The following is a 15,441-nucleotide window of genomic DNA, read 5'->3' as shown; positions in this document are numbered from 1 at the left end:
TGCCCACAATCCATTCAAGGCGAACAAATTATTACGATGTCACTATTATATTTTATCAGCATTTTTTTTTTTTGGCCAGAAATGACACAGCTTCTCTAAAAAGATAATAAGACAGGAAAAAAAAAAAAAATATATATATATATATATATATATATATATATATATATATATATATATATATATATATATATATATATATATTAATAATAACTTTACTTTTCCAGTGTTGGGTTGCAGCTGGAAGGGTGGAAGTTGGCGGTTCATTCTGCTGTGGTGAGCCCTGAGTAATAAAGAGACAAAGCCGAAGAGAAAATGAATGAATAAATAACATAAATAACTTCATGCCCGGGGTGTGTGAATAATTTCAGACTTGACTGTCTCTATATTGTAAGAATGTGAATTTGTGGCTTACGGGTCAAACTATTTAATATTTGGGGAGCCGATGCGTAGAGGCAACCCCTGCGCAATTTCCCCAGCTTCTGTTGGGCTTCAGAGAGGAAGTCCAGCGGCTGCCCAGAATCCAAAATCTGTCTTTTCATCCTGCCGCGTTATTGAAGAACACATTGAGCCTGCGTCGGGTCCTGCTGGGCATATGTCGAAGGTCACGGTCGTACCGCTGAGGGGCCACGGAGCCACCGTCCCATCTGTAATCAAACACACACACACACACGAACACACACACACACACACACACACACACAGGTCAGTTTCACCGCCACATCAAACAACCAGCCTCACTGTCGATATCTCATCACATTTACAATGAGCAGCAAACCATGAACTCCCTCAATATGCCATCACACCTACATAAGCAAAACAATACCAGAGTATTTTAGAGAAAGTACCACATTTAATACTTTAAAAACTGTGCTTAAAGTTTGGCTTAAGGAAAATCTCATATGTAATCATTGATTTAATTTTATTGACTATGATGTACTGCATATCTGTCAACATTGGGATGTGAAAACAAGAGAAATGCTCATTATAATAAGGGATCTTGGCATTTACATTAAGCATTTCGTTTATGTCCTAGTGCAAAATACACATAAAAACAGGTGGTTGGAAACATAGCTAAAGGCTATTTTTTTCAACATATTTAGGTGAACTATCCTTTTAAGGCAACTTTCTTTTGGAACAAGGCTGTTTTGTACTCCACTGCCTTTTATAAAATTATTATTATAAAAAAAAAAAAATAAATAAATAATAATAATAATAATAATAATTTATTACATTTATATGGAGCTTTTCTGCACACTCAAAACACTATTTTTTGTGTGCTTTTTTTCAAGTTTTTAATTGTTATTGTATGAACTAGGGCTGCACAATATTGGGAAAATCTACCATTGTGATACTTTCTTATTCTGTTTCTTATTCCACAATATAACTTTAGATCTAACGGGATGATACTGATGATACAGTTAAAAATAAAGAAAAAGTTACAATCAGAACAAACAGTGTTTTATCGTTGTCTAAATCTAACAGTATTCAGGTAAAGTAGTTGAATGATAAAAATGTAAATAGTTCAATAAAATTAATCATTATTAAAGTTACAAGCTGTACAATTTCCGATGCCTGAATGATTTTAAAATCACGTTCAAATAATACATTTCAGTGCAGACTTGCCCTTGCAGATCCTGTGATGTGACCATTGCAAACGATCACATTACGATAACGAAATGATATATTGTACAGCCCTAGAATGAATAAAAATAATTGAAATAATAATCTTGCTTATAGAGTTATTAGCAATTTCTAGATGTCTGTAATGTTGTTGAAAATAGTGTCATGCAACCATCATCTGCATGCTTTGGACTCAAACAGTAAAAACAGTGTTTGAAATCAAAATTCATCAACTGATTTTACTGCATTATTAAACACTAATGTTGTTTAACTTCATCTAATAAACTAATGCTTTACATTAATTCAGTAAATTAAAATAAAATAAAATAAAATAAATAAAATAAAACAAAACAAAGCAAAATAAAATAAAATAAAATAAAATAAAATAAAATAAAATAAAATAAAATAAAATTAAATTAAATTAAATAAAATTAAATTAAATAAAACAAAATTAAATTAAAAAATACAAGAACTTGTAAAAAAAACTTATTACATAAACTAAATAAAGAATAATCGTTCACCTAAAAAGCGAATGGTCCGATTGACCAATGTTTACTGGATTATTGGCGTCAAATCTACTGAAAACAAAGATGACTTTTAATTTGCTATAAATATTTAAAGAAGTTAATCATTCGGCTGCATGTGTCACAGGGATTTCCCAGACACACTCGGTCAGTCGGTTCACTTCTGATTCAGGTCTTGACTAAGTGCTTTTCTGAGTTAAAAGACCCTGTTCAAACAACTCATGGGCAAGAACAGAAAAACACCATAATCTCTGTTTAGCAGGAGTCTGGTGTAAAACACTTTCACAAAACAACTCTATCCAAACTGCTGGAGTTATAGCAGAGAGATATAATAATGGAAATGTCTTACCGTTTGCTTTATTAGCACTGTATCGATGCTTAGCTTTTGATCTATCTACTAAATGTTGTTTATAAATGAAGGCTTTGTCCGAAATGGCCTACTACTCAGTAAAATATTGGAATTTACTCGACTGTTCTATACGTATAACAGTCTATATATATAACAGTCTATATATATATACACTATATATAGACTGTTATATACATACTATATATAGTGTGTAAATGTGAGTTTTCAATTAAATTAAATTCAGCTTTATTTGTATAGCACTTTTACAATGTAGATTGTGTCAAAGCAGCTTCATATAAATGGTCATAGTAACTGGAACAGTGTAGTTCAGTTTTTAGTGTTTAAGTTCAGTTCAGTTCAGTTTAGCTCAGTTCAGTGTGATTTAAAATCATTACTGAGACTTCAAACACTGAAGAGCAAATTCATCGATGCGTAGCTCTACCAATCCTGAACCATTCATAGTATGAATGGAACTCAAACATACTACATCCATCATTTTGTCATGATCACAATACCGTCAGTTGCGTTGCTGCACTTCCATTTATAAATTCTCTTGTGGTGCAACCCTATAGCAAAACGTCCATCAAATGCACACTTCAGAATCTCACCAGAGGTAGTAGGTCATCCAGTACTTCTTGTATACTTTTTTTTTTATTCTATTAATGTTTTGAATGTTTTTAGCGTACTGCACAGTATGGAAGTATGCAAATTGAATTTTTAGCTCTCTTGCAAAGTTAGTATTAAGCGTAATATTCTATTGAAATATTATGTACTGTCATCATGGCAAAGACTAAACAAAGGAGTTATCAGAAATAGTAATTAAAATTAGTATATTTATAAATGTATTAAAAGAAATGTTCTTTCTGTTAAACAGCACTTGGGAAATATTTTTAAAAGATAACTGGAAGGCTGGAGCCCAAGGGGACTTCTGGAAATACCTGCAAATTAGACACTGCATCAAGGACAAACTTATTGTGACAGACAACCCTGTATATGCTTATTTACAGTCACCACAGGATGCTAGGACTGCTTCTATGCGTTACAAAATGATGCTAAATATCAACTCAGAAGTATGTAATAGTTTGAGAATAATCTGGCAAAAAGATCTAGGGATTGATATTGAGGAGAATGAGTGGCTGGACATCCTTTCCAATAGGTAAAAATATAAGAGAAGTAAGAGGAGCGTTCATTCAGTACACAATAATACATGGATACTATTACACACCATCCAGACTCTATAGCAGTGGTCACCAAACTTGTTCCTGGAGGGCCGGTGTCCTGCAGATTTTACCTCCAACCCTAATCAAACACACCTAAACCAGCTAATCAAGGTTTTACTAGGTATACTTGAAACACCCAGGCAGTTGTGTTGAGGGAAGTTGGAGCTAAATCCAGCAGGGACACCGGCCCTCCGGGACCGATGTTGGTGACCCCTGCTCTATAGGATGGGACTAGCTGGAAATAATCAGTGTTGGAAATGCAATAAGAGGGTAATTATTTACACATGATCTGGGAATGTTGTCTAGTTTACTAATTCTGGTGTAAAATTTTAAGAATAATGGAGGATTGGCTATAGGCTGTGAGTTACCTGTAGAGCCACAGCTATGCCTTCTGGGTGACAAATTAGTGATGCCTAATATAGGTAAAAAATGCTTTATTCTTCTCAAGATTGGATGCATTACAGCTGCTAGGATGATACTACGTGATTGGAAGTGTCCCAGAATGCCAGAAATGAAGGAGTGGATTAATGGGATGATTGAAATGGCATCATATGAGTGTATGCTGGGGAGATTGAACAATGAGGGAGAGGTACATAGAAAATGGGATAATCTCTGGCAACATCTAAAATTAGGATTAATGAGTATGTACATTCAAAGGTACCACAACCTTAATTTGCATATATGTTTGCAATATGTTGTTTTTCTTAGTTGAATTTTCTTGGTGTACGCGGCTGAATATGTAACATGTATCATATGTATGTGTAGTGTGAAGTGTGTTCTTTTTTCTTGGCTGTTGAACAATAAAAAAAAGTTGAATTACAAAAAAATTTACAGATAACAGAGAGGCTGATAATTTTGACTTCAACTGTATAACTATATATATATATATATATATATATATATATATTAGGGATGGGAAGATTAACCGATATGTATCGATACGCGGTCATGCGCGTGCACGATGCGAGTGCATCGGTAGAGCAGCAGAGGATGAATGAAATTTTGGAAGCAAATCGAGATGCATCGGTTTTTGCGAGATGCATCGATTTTTCCAAGATACAGCTTATATTTTTAATATAGAATGTATTTTTTATTTATTAACAAGTGTTGTCAACCTGTTTTTGGCGCATAATTTAATCGACCTACTTAAAGTAAGCCTTAGCAACGGATTTGCGGATGTGTACACTTACACTACAACTGTATCAGGTGTGCGGATGAAGCTAGTGGTGCGCCCTCAGAAAGCGCGAGAAGCAAAACAAACATTTTATTCCCCACTGAGTTTTAAATCTAAAGTATGGCAACATTATGGATTTAAGGATGGACGACATGACAGGACAGATGCAATTTGCAAAAGTGTGCCGCGCATCTGTAAAATACACGGGCAGTACGACTAATCTGAAATCTCACTTGAAGCGGCGCCACTGTGTTGTTGTGAAAGCTCCATTTTCAAGTGGACCTCTATTCTGCCGCCCTATGCGCGGATATAACTGAGGACGCGCCGGAGTCGCGGACCTCTGTTCTGCCGCCCTATGCGCGGATATAACTGAGGACGCGCGTGTGTCGCGGACCTCTATTCTTCCGCCCTATGCGCGGATATAACTGAGGACGTGGGTGTCGCGGACCTCTATTCTGCCACCCTATGCGCGGATATAACTGAGGACAAGCGGGCGCTGATGTAGGTGTCGCGGACATAACTGAGGATGCGGGTGGTAAGGGGGGGTGTTGCGGACGCCGCCCTCTCTATACTTCCGCCCTAGGCGGCCGCCTAGGTCGCCTCTATGGACGTGCCGGCCCTGTTCATCTGCAAAGATATTCAGCCTAGTGTCACGGAGAACGAAGGTTTTGAACACCTCCTTCTGTTAATTTTTATTTAATTACAATAATAATAATATTAATAATAATAATGATAAAAATAATGGGCGTCACGGTGGCACAGTGGGTAGTTTGACCACCTCACAGCAAGAAGATTGCTGGTTTGTTATATTTTTATTAGCCTGTTGTTTACAGTGACAGTGATGTTTCAAAGCAGCATAACACTGCTAGTTCACGACCTTAAGTTTTGAATATTCAGTGGCAAAATATATCTTTGTAAAACTTGTTTTCATAGTTGAAAAGTTAAATCACAATTGTTGTTGTGCAATGCTAAACCTTTATGTTGAAAGAGTGCAAATATATACATTTATAATACATATTGCACTTTTACATTCTGTTTATCTTGAAAATACTTAAATAATATGTGCTATATGTTCTAAAATGGCCATCTACTGTAAACTGACACTCTGGCTCTGAGAGAAAAGCCAGTTTGTAAAAAAAGTCTTGGTTTTGCTTGGTTAATAAATAATCAATCAAACTCATTCAATGGCACAGCATCCTCTTTCACATAATCTCATAAACTTGATCTAATTAGTTAGTGCTGAATTATCGCATCGTATCGTGATATGGGTGTGAATCGTATCGTGTCGCATCGCAATATGTCACAAATGTATCGCTAATATATCGGATCGTATTCTTTGTATCGAGATGCGTATCGGATCGGCATTATAGCTTAGATGCCCAACCCTAATATATATATATATATATATATATATATATATATATATATATATATATATATACATATATATATATATATATATATAAATGTAATGTGTATTTATTGGGGAGTCTCTCCACACCACCACCAGTGTGTAAAATCCACTTGAATGATGCAACGACAGCCACAGGACAGTCACCACACACAAGCTACTTGTGGAGTGGAGAGACAGTGATAGAGCCAATTCAGTTCATGCCATGATGAATGAGTGAAGATTGGGGGAATTTGGCCAGGACACCCCCAGGGGTTACACCAGGGCCGGAGTGGGACTCCTTTTCAGCCCTCGAGTTTCAAGCATTAGGTCAGTTCATGACTGACTATATTAAAATAAGGTAATTTCCAATTCAGTTTCTAATCACACTATCACGTCTTTTTTAAAAAAAACAGGAGCTTTAGAACTTTAAATGTTCAACAACCTTAAAGTTTTATATGTCTTAACAATAAAAAAAAAAAAAAAAGAATTTCCCAGGTGAGGATCAAACACAGATCGTCGATGTCGTAACGTAACCTGGACCACTGGACCACAATGGCGCTGTTATACTTGAGTGGCCGGAATGATAGTTACATCATCATTACCCTGCAGGCTGCATTTTGCTCATGGGGCTGCGAGACAATAAATAAGAAGAGCGGAGCTGCGGCAAAATAATGAATAAAAAGAGTGAGGCTATGGTCAAATAAATAAATAAATGAAAAAAAAGTGCGACGGCGGAGAGTGCAAGCAGCTAGAAACACCGGCCCTCGCGGCCAAAAAACGGACCGGCCCACCGGTAACTCTCCCGGTCCTCCCGATTGACCAATCCGGGCCTGGGTTACACCCCTACTTTTTACCAGAAGTGCCATGGAGTTTTTAATGACCACATAGAGTCAAGACCTCGGTTTAATGTCTCATCTGATATACGGCGCCTCCTGACAGTATAGCATCCCCTTTACTTTACTGGGGCATTAGGACTTCCTTATCCTTCACCGTACTTTTCAGTGTCAACATTTCTGTTTGCATCAAAATCATTGTGTTGGTGTGGAGAGTTCCACCTTTATGGCTAGCACGTACATCGCCTAGCACGGACCACAGTTCAGAGCGAAATATTTCTGCCAGTTCCTGGCGTAGCGATGAACTTATTTCAGTTTTAAAAGTCAAGATTGAATCACACAGTAATTAATAACATTGAATTATTTTTATATGACTATATTTCATATTTTGGTTTCACATTTATTTACATTTTTATAACTTATAATTATTTAATATTTTTTATTGGAATAATATATCACTTCGGTCATTCTGTGAGCTTTTCTGTGAGTCTTTTTAATCTTACTGATAACCAGACGTTTAAAATTTATATTTGGTCTCACTTTATTTAAGTGGTCCGTTTGTTAAATTTAAGTTACATTGCGTCTACATGCCAACTAATTCTCATTAGATTATAAGTAGACTGTTAGGGTTGATGCTGGGATTAGGGTAAGTGTAAGTTGACATGTACTTGCAAAGTTTCTTATAGTTAAATGTCAGTTAAAAAGAGCAGTGTCAACAGATATTAAGCAGACAGTCTACTAATACTCAAATGGACCATCAAAATAAAGTGTTACCAACATCTTAAACATTTATACAAGTAAATAGTTTTTAAATAACACACACGAAAATAAACTAAAACAAACTAACCGATGTTTACTTATGTTCAAAACCCCTCCATTTCCCAGTATAAAAAACAGCCAATTACTAAACTAACCTCCAACCCCCCTTTGACCTAACGGTGCATCATAATGTGTGCATAAGCCGTATGTCCTATATCCTGAGCCAAATTAGCGTCGTTCATAACTGAGAAATTATAATCTTGTTAGTCACAGTGTGCAAACGTACAGCGCTTGACCCCGCCCCCCTCTCCGATCAGGCCCCTCCCCTTACACTCCCAGTCTAGTCATTACTTACCTAACCATCTGTCTGTTTAATCCCTATCATCAATGGCCAAGGGAATACACAAATCAAAGGCTCCTTTCATGATTTTGCACAACGCCACGGCATCGGCTGAGCGGGGCTTCTGTAAATATTTGCTGCCTTTCATTTGACGATGAATCGTTCCTTCAACAAGAGGATTGCTGGGTAAACATGGAGCGTTTCTGGAGGACCCCGAGTTTGTTTACAGTGTTTTTTTTTTAATGCACTCCAATGTCCTTCCTGTTTCCCATGGGCCTCTGCTCTCTATCTCGTCTTTCCTATTCTTTCTTCCTCTATCTTCCTCCTCATCGAGCAATTGTCCTTCCTGCTCTCCCATCCCAGCACCTCTCGGATCTCCCAAATGCAGTGTCCTCAGCTTTGATTTCTCGCCTCACTGCCATAAACATTCCTCCCCAGAGGTCGCACTTCAGTTTCTTCATCTTTCCAGCATTTACTAAACGGTATGACTTTGATAAAGCATGTGTGTGTGTCTGGAGATAACTGATTTAAGAGCAGACAGCAAAGCAACAGTGATGGCTCGGAAAATGTTTGCAGACACGCAAACATTCGGTTCATCCCAAGACACTGTTTTAGTGGAATCGGTGTTTGTTGACGACGCTCATCTGACATGTTATGATATGTTGTGACCAAAGGAGATATCTAAAACGCATGGATATTTAGTTTTTAGTGCAAGTTTCCTCTAAAAAATGCTTCTTTATTACTATAGGATGAAAAATCTACAGTCCATTGCGACTGGAAGGGCGTCTGCCACATAAAACATAAGCCAGAGTAATTGGCGGTTCATTCTGCTGTGAATCAGGGACTAAGCTGAGGGGATGTGCACTGTAAAACAACTGCTGTCAAATTTACAGTATTACTGGCCATTTTGGTTGCTAGTAAAACTATTAAATTTACAAGTGCACTGTAAAATACAGCCCAGTTGTAAGTGTTAATTTACTGTGCACTTAATAAATATCATCAATAGAAATAAAGTTTGAAGAGTAGAAATTAAATTAGATGAGCGGAACACACACATACACACACTGTATTTCTGACGGCAGACACGTGAACTAGTAAAACGTTTTTTTCTCGTATTTATGACGCGCTTGAACAACATCTGACAGATTATATCGGCTTTAACAGACACATTTCTAAGTTGTGTTTCACAAAAACACTCTGTAATCTATTAAAACGCTATTGAAACCCATTTTCGAAGAGCAAATTACCTATTGTAAACGCTGTAAACGAAAGTTCTAACCATTCTACCGGAAGATGCTGGTCGCTATGGCGCCCTCGATGCAGTAGCCAAGAAAAAGGTCTATACTTCAATATCAAAATCGCAATGTGAAAACCGGACATCACCATCTGACACGGGATCATCAGCAGAGCCCCCGAGGGCATCATGGAGAGCTGCTGGATTGGATCCCAGGGGTGATCAAAATGAACATCTAATGCAACCTCATCCACACACACACACACACACACACACACACACACACACACACACACACACACACTGACTTACTGCAATTTTGCTGTCTGTTTAACTTTACTGTGCTCTTTTTGAAACAGACCACCACTCATTTTTTTCTTCTTTTATAAAGCAGAGGATCATCTATGAAAGAGATAAAAAAGTTTAATGTTCACATTTGATGACTTATTATTAGTTCAAAATGCTGTGAAGCAAAAGTGTCAAGCAAAAATAAACAGACTGCAAAGAAAATACATTTAGATGTTCGTTTGTGCATCCTAATTTTAGGAATTATGCTCACACAAATTAGTAATTATTAATTAAGTTAAAAAAGAAACAAAAGCCTGGAAGTTTAAATTATAAATGTACAAAATTCAATAAATAAATAAAACAGGCTGAAATCAAACGGCTGTTTTTTTTTTCTTTTGAAAATACTATTGGTTGGATTTAGGGAAGAGGTGGGTGGGTCAGTCAGTCAGTCGACAGCAAGCTGGCCTGGTTGGCTGAAGTGTATATTGCGCCCTCTGGTGGATTTACACAAGAAGAAGACGTGCAAGAGAAATTTTAGATCATCAAAAAGCATACACATCAGCTTCTGGCAGATTTACAAAAACGAAAACTGTGAGAACTGTGGTTCAGTGGTTAGCGCTGTTGTCTCCAACCCAGACTCATTCTGAAAAGCGTACCACATTTCTGAAGAGTGCCAAAACCGTCCCAGGAGCTACTTTTTTGCAGTTTTTGTTTTCACAAATCCACCAAAGGCCCTTGTGGATGCTTTTTGAGATCTCAAATTTCTCTGACAAGTGTCATTCGCACCTTCTGTTCTCTCGTAAACCCACCAGAGGTCACTGTTGACCTACTGACTTAACAACTGCCTGACTGACTGGCTTACTGACTGACCGATCTATTGGTCCACCCTCCTCCTTCCCTAAACCCAACCAATAGTATTTTCAAAAGCACCGATTGACCCGCCCACACTCTTCCCTTAACCCAACCGACAGTTTTAAAAAGCAATCCAGAAAAAGAAAGCCCTAGCCTGATTTTTACCACGCTTTCTGGAACCATTCTTCGTCGGACTCGAACCTAGTCGTCATGGTCAACCGGCACTTGCAGAGGGGGTGCTAAACGATTGAAAGTGCTAAATTTGGTGCTAAATGATTAAAAGTGACCCTAACCCACTTCCCCCAGCTCTTCACTTTGACATTTCACCCATCCCCTCCCCGTTCTCCGCAATCCCACAACCATTCCGACCACAACCCCCCGTCCTCCCTTCACTTCGCGACCAACTCCCCCACCCCTTCTTTGCAATTTCCCTACTCCAACCGCCCCCCCACCCCCCTGCTCTTCACTCCTCCACCCCTAGTGTTTGTTGAGCACTCAGGTATTTGCACGGCCCTGGTGGTCAGTCTTCTCTGCATCTCAACTGCGAGCTAACTGGACAAACTAGTAACAGGGGGAAAGCCGTCCATATAGAGGTAAGCGCTTAGCTAAGGGGAAGCGCGAAAAGGAATGACATCACACCACCCCATAGTATTCATTTTCAAGATGAAATGCAGCCATACATACTCCTGGCTACAATTCACGATCTCCAGGAAAGTATTTAGGGCTACGTTTTCAGAATGAGCCTGTGTCGCTCACCTCACAGCAAGGAGGTCGCTGGTTTGAGGCCAAGCTTTCTGTGTGGAGTTTGCATGTTCTCCCCATGTTCGCGTAGGTTTCCTCCGCATGCACCACAGTTTCCACTACAGTCCAAAGACATGTGCTATAGGTGAATTGAACAAAAAATAAATAAATAAATTAGCTATAGTGTATGAGTGTGTGTGAATGTGTGTGTATGGGTGTTTCCCAGCACTGGGTTGTGGCTAGAAGGGCATCAGCTGTGTAAAACATATGCCAGAATAGTTGGTGGTTCATTCCATTGTGGCGACCCCTGATCAATATCGGACTAAGCCAAAGGAAATGTACGTATTTTGCTGTCCCCAGAAATGTAGACCTGGGTACGTATCCCCAATAAGCCTGGGTTGGGAAATTGCTAACAGTGTGTAATAAACTGAACTGTTCACCTGCACCCAAGTGCATAACCCCTTCAAACTTCAGTCAAAGCCAGCACACAACAAAGCATCAGAGAAGCTTTTTAGTTGTTTTTGCACGATGATTGATAGCATCATAAATCACATTACGGGAATCTTCCTCTAATCTGAATATTCCAGGAGTTCTCTTTTTACCCTCATTTACAGTGTGTATTCTGCGGTGGATGGGTGTCTGGCTGATGGTGGTGATTTGTTGGAAGGCTCCATTGTCCCATGTTAATGATGTCCCTTTGTAAGAGAGACGGGGATGAGGGCTGAAGACGTTTGCCCGTGGTAAGAGAGCGGGGCAGGCTGAGGGTCTTAGTGTGACTGGCAGCTGGAATAATCCTCCCTTTGTACCCTCTGAGGGGCTCTGCGAGTGTGTGTGCCCCATCGCTTCAGACCAGCCAGATGGAATCACAGAGCGACAGAAAGTATTCAAAGCCACACAAAAGCCTCCAGGCCAGACCACATTCAGCTTATCTTAGGTTTGGTTTTGGAGTGTCTTTGGTCGGGTATATGGCGGCGGTACAGTGAGCGTGGCCGGCCCGGAGCGTGCCAGAGAGCTCTTTGATTGGAGCGCATCTCTTTATGGACCGCGCTCTTTGGTTAACCTGCGGTCGCTCAGACCATCCAACACACTTTATTTATTTACTTACTTACGCTGCAGGCCTCGGAATGATCTAAAAGTGTGTTTAACAAAAGTTACATAAGAGTTGCTCTCTTTTAGGCTGAGTTTATATGAAGCGACTGAAAAAAGCAATTAGTTGCATATAGTGCATTCAGAAAGTATTGATGGAGCTTCACTTTTTCCACATTTTTTTGTTACAGCCTTATTCAAAAATAGATTAAATTAATTTATTTCCTTAAAATTCTACACACATTACCCCATACAATGGGAAAAAAGTTTTTCAATTGTTGCAAATTTATTAAAAATGAATCCGTATTCACAGCCTTTGCTGTAAAGCTCTAAATTGAGCTCAGGCACATTCTGTTTCCACTGATCATCCTTGAGATGTTTCAGCAGCTTAATTGGAGTTCACCTGTGGTCAATTCAGTTGATTGGACAGGACCGAAAAGGCATACACTAGTCTATATAAGATCCCAGGGTTGACAGTGCATGTCAAAGCACAAATAGAGGTCTGCTTTCCTGCGGCTGTCCTGCGGGAGCCGCAGGACCCGACCAGATTTCTGCGGCGCGGGAATAAATTTCCGAATAAAGCGCGGGAGAGGTCGGTAACAGGTTTAATTTGGGACGGGAGCAGGCCATCTAGCAATATTGTTCCCGAGTCCCGAGCGAGCACGCGAATGTATGGGTGTAAATGAAATAGTGCGATGCTGTGTTTAGCTTGTTTGTAGCTGTGTGTGTGCGCGCGCGCGCGAGCGAATGAGAAGTGTGTGTGTGAGCGCGAATGAGAGAGAGCTTTGTCTGTGTGTGTGTGTGCTTGGTGCTTATGTATGTGTGTGTGTGTGTTAGTGCGCGCGCGCGAATGAGAGAGAGAAAGCTTTGTCTGTGTGTGTGTGTGTTTATACAGACAACTTGTTATAGGATGTCTGGACTCTGTATACCTGGGTGGTTTTTGGTTTTGTTTAAATGCTGAATATAAGCGGAAGTGGTCGGGTTCGGGCTAAAACCTGGCGGGTGCGGGCGGGAGCGGGATTCAAAATTTAGTCCCGCGCAGATCTCTAGCACAAACCAAGCATGAAGACAAAGGAATTATTTGTCTCGAGGCACAATGCTGGGGAAGGTTACAGAAAAATTTCTGCAGCTCTAAAAAATCCAATGAGCACAGTGGCCTCCATCATCCGTAAGTGGAAGATGTTCGGAACCACCAGGACTCTTCCTAGAGCTGACCGGCCATCTAAGCTGAGTGATCAGGGGAGAAGGGCCTTAGTCAGGGAGGGGATCAATAACCACATGGTCACTCTGTCTGAGCTCCAGTGTTCTTCTGTGGAGAGAGGAGAACCTTACAGAAGAACAACCATCTGTGCAGCAATCCACCAATCAGGTCTGTATGGTAAAGTGGCCAGACGAAAGCCACTCCTCACCTGAAATTTGCCAAAAGGCATCGGAAGGACTCCCGGACCATAAGACAAAACTCTCTGGTCTGATGAGACTAAAATTGAACTCTTTGGAGTGAATGCCAGGGATTACGTTTGGAGAAAACCAGGCAGCGCTCATCACCAGGCTGAATAAAAACCTGCTGCAGAGTGTTCTTAACCCCAGACTGGGTCAATGGTTCATCTTCCAGCAGGATGCAGGTTTTTCACGTTATATTACATCTGCAACAACTTTTAGAAAGCGGTGTTTGACCATACTTCTGAAGGCAAACACCTGAGGAGACATCTCTGCATGAACGGCCTACGAATTACAGATTAACCTGCTGCCGCTTCTTTTATATAGCAGGAAATTAAATATGAGAAAATTGTGGATGACGTGACAAGATGATTGACAGACCAATATAACGGTCCATTCAAGTAGAGTCACACTTTATTTTGATGTTCCGTTAGTTGAAATTAAGTTACATTGCATCTACATGCCAACTAATTCTCATTAGATTATAAGTAGACTGTTAGGTTGGGGTTAGGGTAAGATGACATGTACTTGCAAAGTTTCTTATAGTCAGTCAGATGTCTGTTGAAGGAGCAGTATCAGCAGATATTGAGTAGACTAATACTCAATGGAACCATTAAAATAAAGAGTTAGTGAAAGTGGTATGCCCCGAAGCTTGCATTGTCTTCTGTTACACACTTTCTACACAAAAAAGACAAACTTTTAGGATGTATGGGAATTGGGAAGCAACGATGGATTTCCTCCAATTGGTGTTTGTGGCTCCAAGGGCTTGTGATGTGGTTGGTTTCTTGGCAGCCTGCGCATTTATGGTTCCTAAATGTCAAAGACAACTTTTCAGTGATGCAACTGCACATTCTGTTGGTGGTTTCGGGTGCCATTAGATCTGAGGAATATTTGGGATCACCATTGTTTGCTCATGGCAAGCAGTCTATCTTGATGTTCATATTTAGATTGCGACTGAAACCCCTAAAACTCATATGATGATCCCCTGAAACCAAGAAAGTGGATGGCAGCTCTTTGATTTTCCAGCGAACTTCAAATGAGACATTAAGCGAAGGGATTTGACGTGAAACAAACCCCATTGATCTTCTCGCTTTCTTCTTAATTTTCGACGAAACTGTTGGATTAGCATCAAGAAAACTTTGCGAAAGCCTTCAAAACAGTCATTAACGCCAGCGCTGTAAATCCAGTTCCTGCGCCCAATGCGGTGGAATCCCCTCAATGCAAACATAATTTTCCCAAACATTTAGCCGCGTGAGTCGCTAATCGTTTGCTCAAACGGCAGATAGGACTGATTATACAATTAGAATCAAACACACAAACAGAAAAGCTCCAAAAGGACGCTAATACTCCAAAAAAACGTCAACACATCCAAAGCGTTTCAACCTAATCTCACCAAATCAGACCAAATCTGCATATTGGCTGTACGGCGGCAGACCATCCCAGTCATGAATAGCTGTTTTGGGGACATGAATCTATTGCCTGTTGAATAAATTGGCCAGAGAGAAAGAAAATAAGGGTTGAGAGATGTCTTGCTTGAGTGTACAAATCCCACTGAAGGGGCAAGAGTATAGCTTCGAAATGAGACTCATTC

The 15,441-nt window shown here is 39.7% G+C and overlaps 1 long non-coding RNA gene across 2 annotated transcripts in view; it reads right to left on the bottom strand.

Annotated features, from left to right (window-relative positions):
* LOC137495292 (uncharacterized) overlaps window positions 1-15,441 on the bottom strand; it is a 105,219-nt gene that overhangs the window by 2,514 nt on the left and 87,264 nt on the right. Inside the window, exons 1-3 of one of the 2 annotated variants that reach the window (XR_011015207.2) lie at window positions 9,759-9,815; window positions 413-644; window positions 217-280 (exon numbers count right to left, since the gene is read on the bottom strand). This is a non-coding gene — a long non-coding RNA (uncharacterized lncRNA). Of the gene's footprint in view, window positions 1-216; window positions 281-412; window positions 645-9,758; window positions 9,816-15,441 lie in introns of those variants that run through there. The other variant, XR_012408221.1, reaches the window with a different exon arrangement.

The sequence above is a fragment of the Danio rerio genome, chromosome 1 (genome assembly GCF_049306965.1).
Source record: "Danio rerio strain Tuebingen ecotype United States chromosome 1, GRCz12tu, whole genome shotgun sequence".
In the NCBI taxonomy this organism is placed as follows: domain Eukaryota; kingdom Metazoa; phylum Chordata; class Actinopteri; order Cypriniformes; family Danionidae; genus Danio; species Danio rerio.
The sequence above is the reverse complement of the archived record's forward strand: the minus strand, read 5'-3'. Positions and strand labels throughout refer to the sequence as shown.